The sequence below is a fragment of the Hemiscyllium ocellatum genome, chromosome 35 (assembly GCF_020745735.1).
Source record: "Hemiscyllium ocellatum isolate sHemOce1 chromosome 35, sHemOce1.pat.X.cur, whole genome shotgun sequence".
Classification (NCBI taxonomy): Eukaryota; Metazoa; Chordata; class Chondrichthyes; order Orectolobiformes; family Hemiscylliidae; genus Hemiscyllium; species Hemiscyllium ocellatum.
In genome coordinates, this window is record NC_083435.1 from 39,188,337 (window position 1) to 39,207,002 (window position 18,666).

An 18,666-nucleotide genomic window follows, 5' to 3' on the forward strand; every position below is an offset into this window, starting at 1 on the left:
CCAAATGTAGGTGGGGAGTTCCTGGACCAAAGGGCGAAGATAGAAACAGGCAATGTGGGATTGGGGGACTATGAGGTGAAGGTTGCGAATTGGAGGTCTCTCGAGGCGATGAAATTGTGGATGGTCTTGGAGATGATGGTTTGGTGATGGGAGGTCGAGTCGTGATCGAGGGGACAGTAGGAGGAGGTGTCAGTGAGTTGGCATGTGGCTTCAGCAAGGTAGAGGTCGGAAAATGGGGTTGCCCCAGAAGTTGTAAAACTTTGCCTGGCAACAGTCTAGGTAGTTTGATTAGCAAGTAGTTTAGCAAGAGCTAAATGTCCAAAGCCATCTGAAAGCAAAGGCAAGTGGAGATAAGCCTGACTGCATAGACTTTCTGAAACAGAATACCTAAGCTAGGAATCAGGAAAATTTCCAGCTTGGCTGACCCATCTCAGCAATCATTTTTCACAAAGGTGCAATGTTTGCTACAGACAGGCAAGCTGGGCTAATCAAGGCAGGGTGCCAAGACAACCTGTTTAGAAGACCTGCCTCTGTGCTTTGGGACTTCATTCCAGCTTTAAGCAATAAACAAAGAAACTTTCTCTGGCCCTCGCACCTTGACTCCCTCACCCTTTGCCCCAATAATGACATGACCCACCCCCATACCCAAAGGTCTCCATGTCCCACATGATAGGCTGTGGCACTTTCATGTCCAATAAGCCACTATAGAATGTATAAAAGCAGCAAACCCATTAAGGAGAGGTTTATGGACAAAAAAAAAGTTTAATTCATCAACACGTTTCTAGATTCATTAAATCACCTTCAGCTACATAACAATGAAGTGGAACTTTTAAGTTTCTGATGTTGATGGCAGCTCAGTGGTTAGCTCTGCTGCCTCACAGAACCAGGGATCCAGGTTCAATTCCATCCTTGGGCACTATTTGTGTGGAATTTGCTCATTCTCCTTGTGTCTGGATGGGTTTCCTTCTGGTGCTCCTGTTTCTCTCTGTCCAGAGATGTGCAGATAGGTGGATTAGCCATGGAAAAATACAGGTTACAGAGATTTGGGGGGTGATGAGGACTCTATATGTTGAATGGTATGTTTCCACACTGTAGGATTCTATGTTCAGTCATGTTAAAAGTTTAAAGATTAGATATCTTTTCAGTAGATCAGTGTATTAGTTGCCTATTAGTTATTCTTTACTCGGTTTGTTAGAGTAGATGTCTTAAATGTAAATGGGTCCCGGACGATTTCTTTAAGATGTTGACTGGGAATTTGAAATACTTACAATCTCTGTGGAGCCTCAGAAATTTTATAACAATATCTCAAACAACACTATTCTAAAATATATTATCTGTTGTTGTTTGTGAGGTTTTGTTGTGTGCATATTGGCCACACATTTCCTATGTTATAACCAAGCTTTGGGACACCTGGTGGTTGTGAAATAATTTATATAAAATGCAAATCTGTTTATCATTCTGTGGAGATAACAGTAATTATGATTAGATTAGATTCCCTACAGTATGGAAAAGGCCCTTCAGCCCAGCAAGTCCACACTGACCTCCAAACAGTAACCCACCCAGACCAATTCCCCGGTCCTACATTTATCCCTGATGATTGCACCTAACACTATGGGCAATTTAGCATGGCCAATTCACTTGGCCTATACATCTTTTAGATTGTGGAAGGAAACTGGAGCACCAGGCGGATACCCACACAGTCACGGGAGAATGTGCAAACTCCACACAGTCAGCCAGCAGAGGCTGGAATCAAACTCGGGTCCCTGGCGCTGTGAAGCAGCAGTGTTAACCACTGATCCACTGATCAGCCCCTGTGGAGATAAACACCCAGATCTCAACACAGAACTAACCATTCACAGTCCATAAAATAATAACCAGCTCCCAACACAGCCAAGAACTCAACAATTGGAAATCAGGAAGAATCTTCAGACATTCTACACCTTCCAGATAATGACACCTCACCCTCTCATTCAGAAATGAGACATCAACAAAACTCAGTCTGGAAATCAGAGGGAAGTGCTTCCAATAAACACACACAATATAAATTGAAAATACTTCTAATTAACATTCCATATCCAACACACAGCTCCAGTCAAACAGGTCAGCACAAAGCACCGAGTAAACAGCTCTCTCAGCTGGATCTTCTCACACAGCATAAGGGACATTTCCACCCCTGACTGCCCACGGGATAGTCAGACTGCCTGAAGATTGGTGTGGATATTATGGGATACAATTTGTATAAAAGCTGCTCCTTCACTCACCATCTCCTCACTTGGTTTTCAGTCCCTATAGGAAGTGAACCAGCTCTGGAAGAGGAAGAGGAGACAATGGGCAGAATGGGTGCACTCTCTGATGTCTCTCACAGTCAATCCAAATATTTCTGGAGCAACATGAGTTTCCTGAAATTTGGGAAACTGACAAGAGAAATGGAGTTGACTTTGAACAGCAGATCAGGTGGCGATTTAAATTGTCATTGCCCCATATGAATAAAACCACACTTATTACAGCTCCTGTCTCAGTTCCCCTGGGAAACTTTTGATAGCAGGACTAAGGAAATATGAGATGTGGTCACCGCCAGCAGGGACACAGAAGAGATGAGATGAATGAACTACTTGGGACATAAAATGTGTCTACTGAATGACTGTGACTCAACACTGAGTTCTTCAATTTCAAATAACCTCCATTCCCAGCTCTCTCCGCCCACCCCCTTTCTTTATTTCTATCAGGCACCTATTGGATTCATCCCTCCCATGACCAAGCATCTACCCCCACCTCACTACCCTGCCGCTCCCAACCCCCTTTATCTGTAGCTCCTCTTACATCTATCCCCAATCCCGAAAATGGGTTACACCCAAAATGTCGATTTCTCCACCTCCTTGCTTGCTGTGTTCTCTGTCGATTTTCCTGCTCCTCGGATGCTGCCTGACTTGCTGTGCTTTTCCAGCACCACACTAATCTAGACTCTTTCTCCCAGCCTCCTGCTTGTCTACCACAGAGACATGGCTGCAGGATAACAAACTGGGATCCGAATATTTTTGTTTTTTTTTCACTTCAGGGCATATGTCACTGGCAAGGCCAGCATTCATTGTCCATCCCTAATTACCCTGGAGTAGATGTGATTAGTTGCTTTCTCAAACCAGTTCCTAGGATGCAGGGAAACTCAGCACAACCAAAAAGTGACCTGCAGGATTTTGACCCAGTTACACTGAATGAAAAGCAATACATTCTCAAGTCAGGGTGTTGTGTGGCTTTGAAAGGAATTTGTAGGCGGTGGCGTTCCTCTGTATTTGCTGTCTTCACCATCTAGGTAACATAAATCATAGATTTGGAAGGCTGTTAAGAATATTGTAGTGAATCATTGTAAAGCATCTTGCAAATGGTAAACACTGCTGTCACTGTACATCAGTAATTAGATTAGATTAGATTACTTACAGTGTGGAAACAGGCCCTTCGGCCCAACAAGTCCACACCGACCCGCCGAAGCGCAACCCACCCATACCCCTACATTTACCCCTTACCTAACACTACGGGCAATTTAGCATGGCCAATTCACCTGACCCGCACATCTTTGGACTGTGGGAGGAAACCCACGCAGACACGGGGAGAATGTGCAAACTCCACACAGTCTGTCGCCTGAGTCGGGAATTGAACCCGGGTCTCAGGCGCTGTGAGGCAGCAGTGCTAACCACTGTGTAATGAAGGGATTAAATGTTGAAGGTGGTGAATGGAGGGCCACTCATTGCTTTGTCCTGGATGGTGTCAAACTACTTGAGTGCTGTTTGAGCTGCACTCAACCAGACAAGTGGGGAGTATTCCATCATAATCCTGAGTTGTCTTGTAGATGGTGACCAGGCTTTGGGGAGTCAGAAGCAGAGTTACACCACTGCTGAACTCCTAGCCTTTGTCTTGCTCTTGTCTTTTACATGGCTAGACCAGTTCAGTTTTGGGTTAGTGATGAGGGCTAGGATGTTGATAGTGGGGTAGTGATGATAATGACATTGATTGTCACAGGATGACGATTAGATTCTCCCTTGTTCAAGATGGTCATTCCCTGGCACTTGTACAGTACTAATGTTACATGTCACTTAACAACTCAAGCTTGGATGTTGTGCAGGTCTTGATGCACCTGAGGTGTCATGAATTGTTCTGAACATTCTGCAATCATCAGCAAATATTCCCACCTCTGATATTATGATGAAAGGAGAGTAATTGGTGAAGCAGCTAAGGATGCTCGGAGTTAGGACACTACCCTGGAGCATCAGAGGCTGAGGGGTGACCTACAGAGATTTATAAAATCACGAGGGGCATGGTTAGGATAAACAAACAAGTTTTTTTTTCTTTGAGATGGGGGAGTCCAGAGGGCACAGGTTTAGAGTGAGAGTGGAAAGATATCAAAGGGACCCAAAGGGCAACGTTTTCACGCAGAGGAATGGAATCAGCTGCCAGAGGAAGTGGTGAAGGCTGGATATATGAATAGGAAGGATTTAGAGGGATATGGACCAAGTGCTGGCAAATAGGACTAGATTAGGGTAAGATATCTGGTCAGCATGGACGAGTTGAACTGAAGGGTCTGTTTCTGTGCTGTACATCTCTATGACTGACCTCCAATAACTACAACTACCTTCCTTTTCCACTAGATATATCTCTAACTAGTGGAGAGATTTCCCATTGACTCTGGTTTTGCTACTGCTTCTTGATGCTCCACTTGATCAATTGCTGCCTCAATCTCAAGGACAGACACCCTCACTTTATCTCTGGAATTCAGCTATGTCATCCACATTTGGACCAAGCCAATAAGGTCAGCAGCAAAATGGCGATACGTGAACACAAACAGCATCAGTGAACAGGTTATTGCTTTGTAAATGCTGCTTTATAGTACTGTTAACAACCCTTTCCATCAGTTTGCAGCTGATTGTGAGTAGACTGACGGGAGTGGTAATCACCTGGTTTGTATTTCTCAAAAGGCAATGTTGTAGTGTATTAGTACAACTCCTCTGGGAATGCAAAATTATGCAAAAACAAAGCACAGATCCTGCTGAATGGAAAATGAATGAAGACCAACATCGGACCACAAAGCAGTTTAGGAGCTACAGATAGGGATTAAAGGAAACTTGCCAGTGACATCAAATCAATAAAAAGAAACATTATAATTACATAAAGGGAAAGTGGGTGGTTAGGAGCAATGTTGGCCCACCAAAGACTGAAAGTGGAAATACTATCAATGACTATCAGGAAATGGCAGATATGTTGAATAATTCATTTGCCTCGTATTTGCAGTAAAGGAGGTTGCTTTCCAGAAGTGCTGAGGAAATAAATAGTGGATTGGAAACAGGGACAGAATAAAATTACTGGGTGCTCTGGCGTCTTCCCACAGTCTAAAGGTATGCAGGTTAGGTGGATTGGCCATGCGAATTTACCCATAGTGTCAAGGAACATGCAAGTTAGAGACATTAGCTGTAGGTAATGTGTTACTGGGATAGATTAACGGGCTGTCTGAATGGGATGCTCTTCAGAGTGTCGGTGTGGACTCGATATGCCAAATAATCTCTTTCACACTATAGGAATTCTGTGAGAATTCTGAGAAAAATTAATGTAAGTAAATTTCAGTAATGAGGAAATTGTGAATTAAAGTTATGAATGCCAGAACCAGACTGTTTCCATCCAAGCATGCGAAAATATGTAGGGGAGCATAGTGTAGACACCCTAACTATAATCTTTGAGTTCCCCAGATACAGGAGTCAATCTGCACATGTCACTTTGCAAAAGAGGAAAATCAAAGCAATTACAGACCAGTTAGTCTAACATCTGGGGTCTTTAATCAGAGATGGGGTGTCTGATTTTCATTTATTCACAGAGCTGGCATGTTTGCAATGATGGGTAAGGTCATGCCTGACAAACATTGTTGAATTGTTTGTAAAGGTGACTACAGTGGAGAATGTCTCTGGTTGTTGTTTCTATGGACTTCCAGAAGGTACTTGATAAAGTCACAGTTAGCAGTCTCTTTATAAGGTTGAAACCCGCAGCATTGAGGGCAAACTACTGATAGAGCTGGGAAATTGCTTGAGTGGCAGATGACAAAGTAGGGATAGGTACACAAATTGGCATAAGACCAGCGTGTCCCACCAAGATCTATGTCTGGTCTCAACTATTCACATTATTTATTAAGGACTTGGATAATGACATAAAAAAAATCATATATCCAAATTTGTTGATGACACAAAGCTAGGTGACATTGTAGACAGTGTAGATAATGACATAAAATTATCAAGGGATATTGACAGACTAAATGAATGGGCAAAACTATGGCAGATGGAGTTCAATGTAACCAAATGTGAGGTGTTCCACTTTAGAACAAAAAAGGATAAATCAGGCTACTTTCTAAGTGGTAGGAAGTTAAATGCAGCGGATGTCTAGAGACTTGGTTTAGGCACATAGATCTTTACTTTCTGTGCCAGTTGTGACATTTTAAACAAGAAGGCTGATGGAATTCTGGCCTTTTTACCTACTGGATTGGAGTACAAGAATGCAGAAATTATGCTGCAGCTATACAAAACCGCAGATAGACCTTACAATGAGTACTGTGAGCACATCTGGGCACAATATCTTAGGAAGGATATATCATTCTTGGAGGGAGCTCAACAGAAGCTTGCATGAAATGTACTTAAACTTCAGGGGTTAAGTTATGAGGACAGAACATAGAACAGTACAGGCCCTTCAGCCCTTTATGTAGTACTGGCCTTTTATCCCACTCTAAAATCAGACTAACATAGATACCCTTCATTGTACTAACTTCCATGTGCCTATCCAAGAATTGCTTTAATGCCCCTAATGTATCTGACTCTACTACCACTGCTGGCAGTACATTCTGCGTACCCACGACCTCTGACATCTCCCCAAAATCTTCCTTTAATCATCTTAAAATTATGCCTCCTCATGATAGATATTTCTGCCATGGGAAAAAGTCTCTGATCATCCACTCTATCTATGCCTTTCCATATATGATACACCTCTATCAAATCACCTCTCATCTTTCTTCGCTCCAATGAGAAAATCCTGAGCTCCCTCAATCTTTATTCATAAGACATGCTCTCCAATCCAGACACTATCCTGGTAAATATCTTCTGCACCCTCTCTAAAGTTTCCACATCTTTCATATAATGAGGTGACCAGAACTGAACACACATTTCCAGGTGTGGTCTAACCACGATTCTAGAGAACTGTAGCATAACTCACAGCTCATGAACTCAATTCCCCTGCTAATGAAAGCCAAAACACCATATGCCTTCTTAACAACTCTATCCATGAGGGATCTATGGACATGGACTCCACTGTTCCTCCACACTGCCAAGAATCCTGCCTTTAAACCTGTATTCTGCATTCAAATTCAACCTTCCAAAGTGAATAAATTCACATCTTTCCAGGTTGAACTCCATTTGCCACTTATCAACCCAGTTCTGCATCCTGTCAATGTCTCATTGCAATTTACAACAGCCCTCTACACTATCCACAAGCTTTCAGGTCATTGGCAAACTTACTACCCCACCCTTCCACTTCTTCATCCAGGTCATTTATAAAAATCACAAAGAGCAAAGGTCCCCTGTGGAACAGCACTGGTCACCGAACTTCAGGCTGAATGCTTTCCATCTACCACCAGCCTCTGTCTTCTATGGGCCAGCCAATTCTGTATCCAGACAGACAGGGTTTCCTGTATCCCATAACTCCTTACTTTCTGAATGTGCCTACCATGGGGGATCTTATCAAACGCCTTGCTAAAATTCATGTACACCACATTCACTGCTGCAGCTTCAATGTGTTTGTCACATCTTCAAAGAATTGAATAAAGTTTGTGAGGCATGACCAGCCCTTCACAAAGTCATGCTGACTATCTCTAATCAAACTAATGTTTTCCAAGTAATCATAAATTCTGTCTCTGAATCCCCTCAAATACTTTGCCCACCACTGATGTAAGACTGACTCTTGTGTAATTCCTAGAATTATCCCTATTTCCTTTCTTGAACAAGGAAATAACATTTGCCACCTTCCCTTCATCTGCACTACTCCAGAGGACAGTGAGGACAGAAAGATTATCACCAAAGGTGCAGCAATCTTTTTCCTCGCTTCTTCGGGTATGGCCCAGGGGATTTCATGTTCGTCAAAATTTTCAGCATTTCCTCCTTCCTAACATAAAGCTGTCTAGATTAGATTAGATTACCTACAGTGTGGAAACAGGCCCTTTGGCTCAACCAGTCCACACTGACCCTCCAAAGAGTAACCCATCCAGATCCATTTCCCTCTGACTAATGCACCTAACACTATGGGCAATTTAGCATGACCGATTCACCCGACCTGCGCATCTTTGGACTGTGGGAGGAAACCGAAGGAAACACATACAGACACTGGGAGAATGTGCAAGCTCCACACAGGCAGTTGCCCAAGGGTGAAATCGAACCTGAGACCCTGGTGCTGTGAGGCAGCAGTGCTAACCACTGAGCCACCTTGCCATTATAGATATGCCTGATTCAAGCTGTCCTTAGAAAGGTCCCTCTCACAAGTGAATAATGAAGCAAAGTATTCATTAAGATCCTCCCCTACTTCCTCCAACTCCAGGTGCAAATTTCTTCCACTATCCTTGATTGGCCCTACCCTCACTCTGGCCATCCACTTGTCCCTCATGTAAGTATAGAAAGCCTAAGGCTTTTCCCAATCCTACCCACTAAAACTTTCTCATGCCCTGTTCTAGCTCTCCTAAGTCCATTCTTCAGTTCTTTTCTGGCTACCTTGTAACACTCTAAAGCCCTGTCCAATCCTTGCCATCTCAAACTGAAGTAAACTTCCTTCTTCCTCTTGACGAGATGTTCTACATCCCTTGTCACCCAAGGTTCTTTCAACCTATCATCCCTTCCTTACCTCGGTGGGACAAACCTGTTCAGCACTATCAGCAAATGCTTCCTAAACAACCTCCACATTTCTGTTGTGCATTTCCCTGAGAACATCTGTTCCCAGTTTCGGCACCCCATTTCCTGCCCAATAGCACTGTAATTCTCTCTCCCCCCAATTAAGTACTTTCCCAAACTGTCTGCTCCTATCTCTCTCTCTCCATGAGTATCATAAAGGTGATGACTATCACTGAAATCCTCTCCCACCGAGAGATTTGACACCTGACATGGTACGTTGCAAAGCACCAAATCTAATATCCTCCCTGCTGGGTGGCCTATCTATATATTGTCAGGAAACCTTCCTGGACACACCTGACAAAAACTGCTCCATCCAAACTATTTGAACTAAGGAGGTTCCAATCAACATTAGGGAAGTTAAAGTCACCCATGACAATAATCCTGTTACTTCTACACATTTCCAAAATTTGCCTCCCAATCTGCTCCTGTCTCTGAGATTATTCAAATTAGACTGGTTTTTCTGTAGAATTGAGAAAATAATCTGATCAAAGTTTTCAAGTTTTAACAAGAAAAGCCAGAGTAGCTAAACTATTTTCGCTGGTTGGGGATTCTAGAACTAGGGGACACAATCTCAGCATAATTGCCAAATAGTCCAAGACGCACTTTTACACACACTGGGTGGTAGGTATTTGGAACTCTGATCCCCAAACAGTAGTGGATGCTGGATTAGTTGTTAATTTTAAATCTATGTAGATAAATTTATATTGTAAGGGATACAGGTCAAATCTAGATATATGGAGCCTACCTCCAGAATCATGAAATCCCTACAGTACAGAAAGAGGCCATTTGGCCATGTAGTACCTTCGAATGGGCATCTTACCCAGCCTCACCCTGTCCCCGTAACCCTACAATTCCCATGGTTAATCCACCTAACCTGCACTTCACTGGCCACTATAGGACAATTTAGCCTGGCCAATCCACCTGACCTGCACATCTTTGGATTGCGGGGGGAAACTGGAGCTCCCGGAAGAAACCACACAGACATAGGGAAAATATGCAAATTCCATATAGACAGTCACCCTGGCTGGATTTGAACCTGGATTCCTAGTGCTGTGAAGCAGCAATGCTAATTACAGAGCCACCGTGCCAACCTAAACTGAAGGCAAGCAAACAAAGCTCATCTGAGAGCTGATATGATTCCTGGATCTATCTTCCAATGGACATGGCGGGTTCTGAAGTACAAGTCGTCAATACTATTGCCAGAATTTTGTAGGGTACGTAACATTTAGAAAGGTTGATAAGGTTGGTGGAGTGCCTCCGATAATGAATTATAGTATTAGCACAATCGAAAGTGATGACCTAAGATCTGGAAGAAGCCAGGATATAAAAGCAATGTGGTACAACCATAAAAGACAATAAGAAATAGGAAGAGGAGTAGGCTGTAGGCCCCTCGAGCCTCTTGTGGCTGATTTGATATATGTCAACTTACCTGCCTTCTTCCTGTAATCCTTGATTCTCCTTCTGATCAAGAATCTGTCTCAGCCCTAAATATACACAAGAATTCAGCCTCCTCACAGCACTCCAAAGACTGTCAACTGTCAGAGATGAAATTCCTCCTCATCTTCAATTGAGACTTTATTCTGAGACTATGCCTGCTGGTCCTAGATACTCCCATGAGGGTAAGCATTCTCTCAGCATTTAACCTTTCAAACCCTTTAAGACTCTTTATATGTTTCAATGAGATCACCTCTCATTCAACTAAATGCCAATTTGTACAGTCCCCACCTGTTTCACCTTAGCTCATAAGATTGTCCTTACCCTTCATACCAAGGATTATCTGAGTGAACGGCCTCCAATTAAATGATGACTTGTCTTAAATGAGGGGACCAAAACTACTCTCAGTACTTCAAATGTGGTCTTACTAGCACGTTGTACAGGTTCTAGTATGACTTGCTGAGTTTAATACTCCAACATTCCATTAGTTTTCCTCATTGTATGCTGCACCTTCGTGCTAGCTTTCTGTGTTTCATGAATAAATAGCCCCAGGTCTGTTTTTAGTGCAGATTTCTACAGTTTTTCTCCATTTTAAATAATGCTTTTTTTTTTCATTCTTCTTCCTAAATGGAAAACTTCACATTTCCACAGATGAGATATGATAAAAGCAAAATGTTAATTATGGAAGTGATGCAGAAGTCTCCTAAGAGTGACCATATGGTAGGGTAAAAGTATGAAAGAAGACAGAATGGGTGCTTGTCAGAAAGGTACAATGATAATAATGGGATTAGATATATTTCCTTGTACGTACAGACTGAGACAATCAGACAGGTAAAGATAGCTTAGATGAATTCATTGAATATTTGAGATAATTTTTCAGAACAGCATGTTCTGAAGCCAACCAGAGAGGAGGCTAAAGCAGCAGGCTATAAACTGTGCAATGTGATAGGACTGAATTAATGTCTGAGAGAAGGCACTGAGTGGTGGCATTGATCGTAATATGTTCGAGTTCTGCATTCAATTGAAGGAGACAAAAGTTGGGTCCATGACTAGGATATTAATCCAAAAGAGGGCATGAAAGCATAGTTAGCTAAGTGAATGGGCATATTATATTAAGGGATGGGTCATTAGAGATGATTTAGCAGACATTTAAGGAACATTACAGAATATGCAGAATAAATACATTTCAACAAAAATGAAAATTCCAAGTGGAAAACCTACGATTTATGGTTAATCGAAAAAGGTAAAATCTTACTAAACTAAAAGAAAAAATACATTGCACAAATATTTGGGGGCAGTTCAGTAGATTGGGCAGAATATTAAATTAGATATGACTTGAACAAGGAGGGGAAAATTACAATATGAGAGAAAAGTACCTAGAAATATAAAACATAATAAGTTTCTATAGATGTCTTTAAAAAGTACAATTAACAGTGAACGTTGACCCACAGAAAAATGGGTCTGGGGCATTAATAGAGGAAAGTAAAGAGGTAACAGATAAATTGAATGGTTATTTTGTATCAGCCTATAACAGCAGGAGCAATCAGACCAGAGGAGGTGATCATAGTATATTTATAACAATAATGATGACATTGGTGAGTGATTGTGTGCAACTTGCCTGCAGTGCTACCACACTGCAGGAATATTTCAACACCAGTCCCAAGGATGGGCAGCATGCCAAAATGGCTTCCCCCTCAGGGGAGGCGATGGCTGAGTGGTATTATCACTGGACTGTTAATCCAGAGACCCAATAATGTTCAGGGGGAATTGGGTTTGAATCCTCTCCCTCCCACTCCACTGAGACATGCAGGTCCTTGGACTCCTCCACCGGCAGAACATAACAACACGACGGCTGGAGGAGGAGCGCCTCATCTTCCGCCTGGGAACCCTCCAACCACAAGGTATGAATTCAGATTTCTCCAGTTTCCTCATTTCCCCTCCCCCCACCTTGTCTCAGTCGGTTCCCTCAACTCAGCACTGCCCTCCTAACCTGCAATCTCCTTACTGACCTCTCCGCCCCCACCCCACTCCGGCCTATCACCCTCACCTTGACCTCCTTCCACCTATCCCACCTCCATCGCCCCTCCTCCCTACCTTTTATCTTAGCCTGCTTGGCTACTCTCTCTCATTCCTGATGAAGGGCTTATGCTCGAAACATCGAATTCCCTATTCCTGAGATGCTGCCTAACCTGCTGTGCTTTAACCAGCAACACATTTTCAGCTGTGATCTCCAGCATCTGCAGACCTCATTTTTTACTTGAATCCTACATGGCAAAAAGTGAAACTTGAATTCAATAAATATCTGAAACTAAGAATCTAATGACTACTATAAGTCCATTGTTAATTGTTGGAAAAACCCATGTGGTTCACTAATGTCCTTTAGGGAAGGAAACTGCCAATCTTATCTGGTCTGGCTTACATGTGATTCTGGACCCACAACAAAGTGGTTGACTCTCAACTGCTCTCTCGGCAATTAGGGATTGGTAATAAATGCTGCCTAGGCAGCCAAGCCCTCATCCCGTTAAAGAATAAAGAAAAAAAGTCATGAAGTTAGCAAAACTGGAAATGTTGACTTTGATTTGATTAGAGAGTGGTGGGTGTACCCAGATCAATAAGCCCCTATTGCAACCATTGCAACAAATGCACATGATTTGGAGATGTCAATGTTGGACTGGGGTGTACAAAGTTAAAAGTCTCACAACACCAGGTTATAGTCCAACAGGTTTAATTGGAAGCACACTAGCCTTCGGAGCAAAGCTCCGAAAGCTAGTGTGATCACCTGATGGAGCATCGCTCCGAAAGCTAGTGTGATCACCTGATGGAGCATCGCTCCGAAAGCTAGTGTGCTTCCAATTAAAACTGTTGGACTATAACCTAATGTGTGTGACTTTTAACAAATGCACACATCACCTACAATGCAGCAAGTGCAATTAACTGACTAACTTTGTTAGGCACTAAACCCAGGACCAGAAGATGGGTTGGTGTTGGTAAAGGATGATAAAATTTTAGATGGTAGTTTATACTATAAGCCGCTAACCTTCATTGTAAACATCTCCTTAATGACTTGCCTTAATGATGTTTGTTTCAGACCTGAATGTTGCATACCCTTGGCTTCGTCTAATGGTGGACAGTAGTCAATGGCTGCTCTGCCAGTTCAAGGAAATATTTGACTGAAACACAGCCTGGTCAATGATGTTGCCACCAGAGTATTTAACACAAGAACTTCTGAAGTAAATTCAGTTGATTTGGTAACCGTGGGTCAATAGATTTGCAGCTTAAGTTCTAAACTTAAGAAAATTCTGAAAAAGGAACAAGAGATAGAAAACAGACTGCTCAGTATGGACCAAGACCTAATAAAGGTAATTCAGAGCTTGGCCACTGTCCTCAATAGACACGTATGGATCATTAATAGATTGATAAATATGCAGAAAAATCTCTCCGACAATGCAGTCAAAAATAATGTGTACAACAGCTACAGATTATGATTGCTGAGTCTGACAAGGGAAAAGCTGATACAAATTCACGAGTGGGTGTCCCTGAGAATAACACTGACACACTTGTTTAACCTGTCACAGCACAGGGAGCATGGCCTGATAGGCTGCCAGCTCAATGGGTTAATGGGTAGGAAACTGATGTGAAATGTGTTTATGCATAATAATATTAATTAAAGAGTATTAGAGTAATAGGATGGATTGTTCTATAATTTTGAATAAAATACCACTAAAAGCAGTAGAGGTAGATGCAGTGTAGAACCCTTCTCAATATAATGTCCTCATCTGATATGAGGTAAAAGAAGTAAGGTATGGGTTTAATGCAACTGCTAATTTGGAAAGTCAAATCAAGGTAGGAGTTCATGCTGAATGGCAGGGCCTTAAAGAGTGGAATGGAACAGAGGCATCTTTGAGTTCAGGCTCACAGTTCTCTGAAAGTGGAATCACAGGTAGACAGGGTAGTGAAGAAAGCTTTTGGCACATTGGCCTTTATCAGTTGGGGCACTGAGAAGTTGGGAAGTTATGTTGCTGTTATACAGGACGTTGGTGAGGCTGCACTTGGTTTGTTTTGGTCACCTTGTTATTAAATTGTAAAGAGTGCAGAAGAAATTTAAAAGGATGTTCCCTAGACTCAATGGTCAGAGTTGTAGGGAGAGGATGAACAAGCTCGGACATTTTTCTTTAGAGCAGAGACATTGAGGGAGACCTTGTCAAGGTGTATTAGATCGTGAGAGACATGGATAGATAGAATGCATTCAGTCTTTTTCCCCACTGTTGGGCAATAGAGGACTAGAGGGCATCAGTTTAAGGTTAGAGGAGAATGAATAAAAGAGAACCCAAAGGGCAACATTTTTATCCAAGGGTGGTACGCATATGGAATGAGCTGCCAGCTGAAGTGGTTTAGGTGGGTACATTAACAACATTTAAAAGGTATTTGGACAAATACACGGATAGGAAAGGATTAGAAGGATATGGGCTAAGTGCAGGGAAATGGGGTTAGCATGGGTGGACATTTTGGTCAGCATGGACCAGTCTGGGCCAAAGGGCCGATTTCCTTGCTGTAGGAAGAACTCTATGATTGTATGACTTGGTGGGAGGGCCTGTGGAATTGGGATTGAATGTATTTTTATACCAATGGATTAGAATGATCCCCCATGTTTTGTTTCTTACCCAGTTGACATTGATTGTATACTTAAATCTATTTGATTCACTGCACCAGAAAGATGGCAGGAGTATGGAATTCAGACAATGTAGGGCCAAAATACATGAGGCAAGAACTCATGTTAACTGTGCCAACCTATTCAAGTAGTATAAACAAGTACCTTTAGAACCCCAAAATCCATGTCTGGCCAGAATATATGGATGACTGAGCATAAGGAAAAGGACAGTACCACTAAGTTGGCTACCTTGGGCCAACCAATGGTTAAAAGGGGAGAATCAGAAATTGTTCCAGTTGAAAGGGTTAAACAGTTTTAATCAAAATTGTTCTAGGTAAAACAAATTTAAGCTGAACAAAAATTAGGTGTACTCTAGACAAGTTAAGGAATGAGCCTAGGGCAAATGGCTAGGCAGGTGAGTGATTAAAAACAAGAACACAGCGTGAACTGTACCGTCAGCAGGGTAAAAGGGAGCCTTGAGTGGACACGAATAATCCCTGAGGGAAATCAGTGATATCTGGTGAACATATAGGTGCACATTCATCAGATTAGAAACTTGGTATGTGACCTAAGATGAATAAGAGATGAAAACTTGTGCGTTTTTGCCAGAGTTGAGTCTTCGGCTGACTCTAATTGTGATTTGGAGATGCTGGTGTTGGACTGGGGTGTACAAAGTTAAAAATCACACAACACCAGGTTATAGTCCAACAGGTTTAATTGGAAGCACACTAGCTTTCAGAGCGATGCTCCTTCATCAAGTGATTGTGGAGGGCTCGATTGTAACACAGAATTTGTAGCAAAAATTTGCAGTGTGATGTAACTGAAATTATACATTGAAAAATTGATTGTCTGTTAAGCCTTTCATCTGTTAGAATAGTGATAGTTTCACTTTCATGTGTAAATCACAAAACCCTTCTTTTTAAAGTTGCATTCTCAGATTAGCTACTAACAATGGTGATAGCTAGACAATATGTTGAAGGTGTTAGCCCCCTGTGTTCTCTGTCTATGACCTGATGTTTAGATTGATTCTAATAAGTGAGATAACAGTGTTTTACATAAATTCCTGCGGTTTTGAGCTCCGAGTTCTACATAAATGTATGCAGTTTTTGAGCAAAGTGCAATGTAACTCTGCAATACAAATTCACCACACAAAATATATGTGTGCATGTGGGTCTTTGTGTGTGTCTGTCCGTCTGTCTGGGGTGGGGTGGGGTGTGTGTAAGTGTAATAGTGGGTACCCAGAGAGATAGTGAGGAAAGAGATCAATCTGAGATGGGTACAGCTGAGAGCAGAAGTGAGTCAAACAGTCAGGGCAGGCAGGGACAAGGTAGGACTAATAAATTATACTGCATTTATTTCAATACAAGGGGCCTAACCGGGAAGGCAGATGCACTCAGGGCATAGTTAGGAACATGGGACTGGGATATCATAGCAATTACTGAAACATGGCTCGGGGATGGGCAGGACTGGCAGCTTAATGTTCCAGGATACAATGCTACAGGAAGGATAGAAAGGGAAGCAAGAGAGGAGGGGGAGTGGCATTTTTGATAAGGGATAGCATTACAGCTGTGCTAAGGGAGGATATTCCCAAAAATACATCCAGGGAAGTTATTTGGGTGGAACTGAGAAATTAGAAAGGGATGATCACCTTATTGGGATTGTATTATAGAGCCCCCAATAGTCGGAGGGAAATTGAGAAACAAACTTGTAAGGAGATCTCCGCTTTCTGTAAGAATAATAGGATAGTTATGTTCGTGGACTTTAACTTTCCAAACATTGACTGGGACTGCCATAGTGTTAAGGGTTTAGATGGAGAGGAATTTCTTAAGTGCGTACAAGACAATTTTCTGAGTCAGTATGTGGATGTACCTACTAGAGAAGGTGCAAAACTTAACTTACTCTTGGGAAATGAGGCAGGGCAGGTAACTGAGGGTGTCAGTAGGAGAGCACTTTGGGGCCAGCGACCATAATTCTATTCGTTTTAAAATAGTGATGGAAAAGGATAGACCAGATCTAAAAGTTGAAGTTCTAAATTGGAGAAAGGCCAATTTTGACAGTATTAGGCAAGAACTTTCGAAAGCTGATTGGAGGCAGATGTTCGCAGGTAAAGGGACGGCTGGAAAATGGGAAGCCTTCAGAAATGAGATAACAAGAATACAGAGAAAGTATATTCTTGTCAGGGTGAAAGGGAAGGCTGGTAGGTATAGGGAATGCTGGATGACTAAAGAAATTGAGGGTTTGATTCAGAAAAAGAAGGAAGCATATGTAAGGGATAGACAGGATAAATCAAGTGAATCCTTAGAGTATAAAAGAAGTAGGAATATACTTAAGAGGGAAATCAGGAGGGCAAAACAGGGACATGAGATAGCTTTGGCAAATAGAATTAAGGAGAATCCAAAGGGGTTTACAAATATATTAAGGACAAAAGGGTAACTAGGGAGAGAATAGGGCCCCTCAAAGATCAGCAAGGCGGTCTTTGTGTGGAGCTACAGAAAATGGGGGAAGATATTAAATGAATAATTTGCATCAGTATTTACTGAGGAGAAGGACATGGAAGATATAGAATGTGGGGAAATAGATGGTGACATCTTGCGAAATGTCCAGGTTACAGAGGAGGAAGTGCTGGATGTCTTGAAATGGTTAAAGATGGACAAATACCCAGGACTCGATCAGGTGTACCCAAGAATTCTGTGGGAAGCTAGAGAAGTGATTGCTGGGCCTCTTGCTGAACTGGACAGCATAGGTTTAGGGTGAGAGGGAAAAGATATAAAAGACACCTAAGGGCAACTTTTGCACGCAGAGGGTAGTACATGTATGGAATGAGCTGCCAGAGGGTGTGGTGGAGGCTGGTACAATTGTAACATTTAAGAGGCATTTGGATGGGTATATTAATAGGAAGAGTTTGGAGGGATATGGGCCGGGTGCTGTCAGGTGGGACTAGATTGGGTTGGGATATCTGGTCGGCATGGACAGGTTGGACCAAAGGGTCTGCTTCCATGCTGTACATCTCTAATACTCTAAGGTCAACCCTCAGCCTCCAACGCTTCAGGGAAAACAGCCCCAGCCTATTCAGCCTCTCCCTATAGCTCAGGCACTCCAAACCCGGCAATATCCTTGTAAATCTTTTCTGAACCCTTTCAAATTTCATGATATCCTTCCTGTAGGAGGGATCAACATCTATTTACCTCCTTATCTAATTTCCTCTGAAAGGCTTTTCTCCTCTTCACCTCAACCACTTCATGTTGTGAAGGTGAATTAAAATAATGTTGGTATTTATTGAATATAATCAAATTAATACCTTTTAAAACTTTGGGTTATCCTAAAAACCAAAATATTGTCTTTCAGGAAAGGGATAACTGGTATAACTGCCTGGTCTGGTCTACACATACTCCAGTCCCTTACAACATAGTTAACTCTGAACTGCCCTCTGAAGTGGCCGAGAAAACAATGATAAACAATCACTTAAAGAAAATCCGAGAGATCTGGGGCATCCTTTCATTGCGTCTAAATGAGACAAAGATGATCTCAGATACTGTAAAATCTGTAAAGTCTCTCTTGGTCAAGTCTCCAAGTGAGGAGAGCTGTTCCACAGACTGATCATGTAGCAGTGATACTCACTGAATCATATCA

The 18,666-nt window shown here is 42.2% G+C and overlaps 1 protein-coding gene across 4 annotated transcripts in view; it reads right to left on the bottom strand.

The window, feature by feature from the left end:
* LOC132832995 (zinc finger protein 271-like) overlaps positions 1-18,666 on the bottom strand; it is a 38,784-nt gene that overhangs the window by 13,208 nt on the left and 6,910 nt on the right. The window contains exon 1 of one of the 4 annotated variants that reach the window (XM_060851261.1): positions 2,262-2,308. The exons of the other annotated variants lie outside the window; for them this stretch is intronic. The gene's annotated coding sequence lies outside the window, so the exon portion shown is untranslated. Of the gene's footprint in view, positions 1-2,261; positions 2,309-18,666 lie in introns of those variants that run through there. 4 annotated transcript variants of the gene reach the window in all.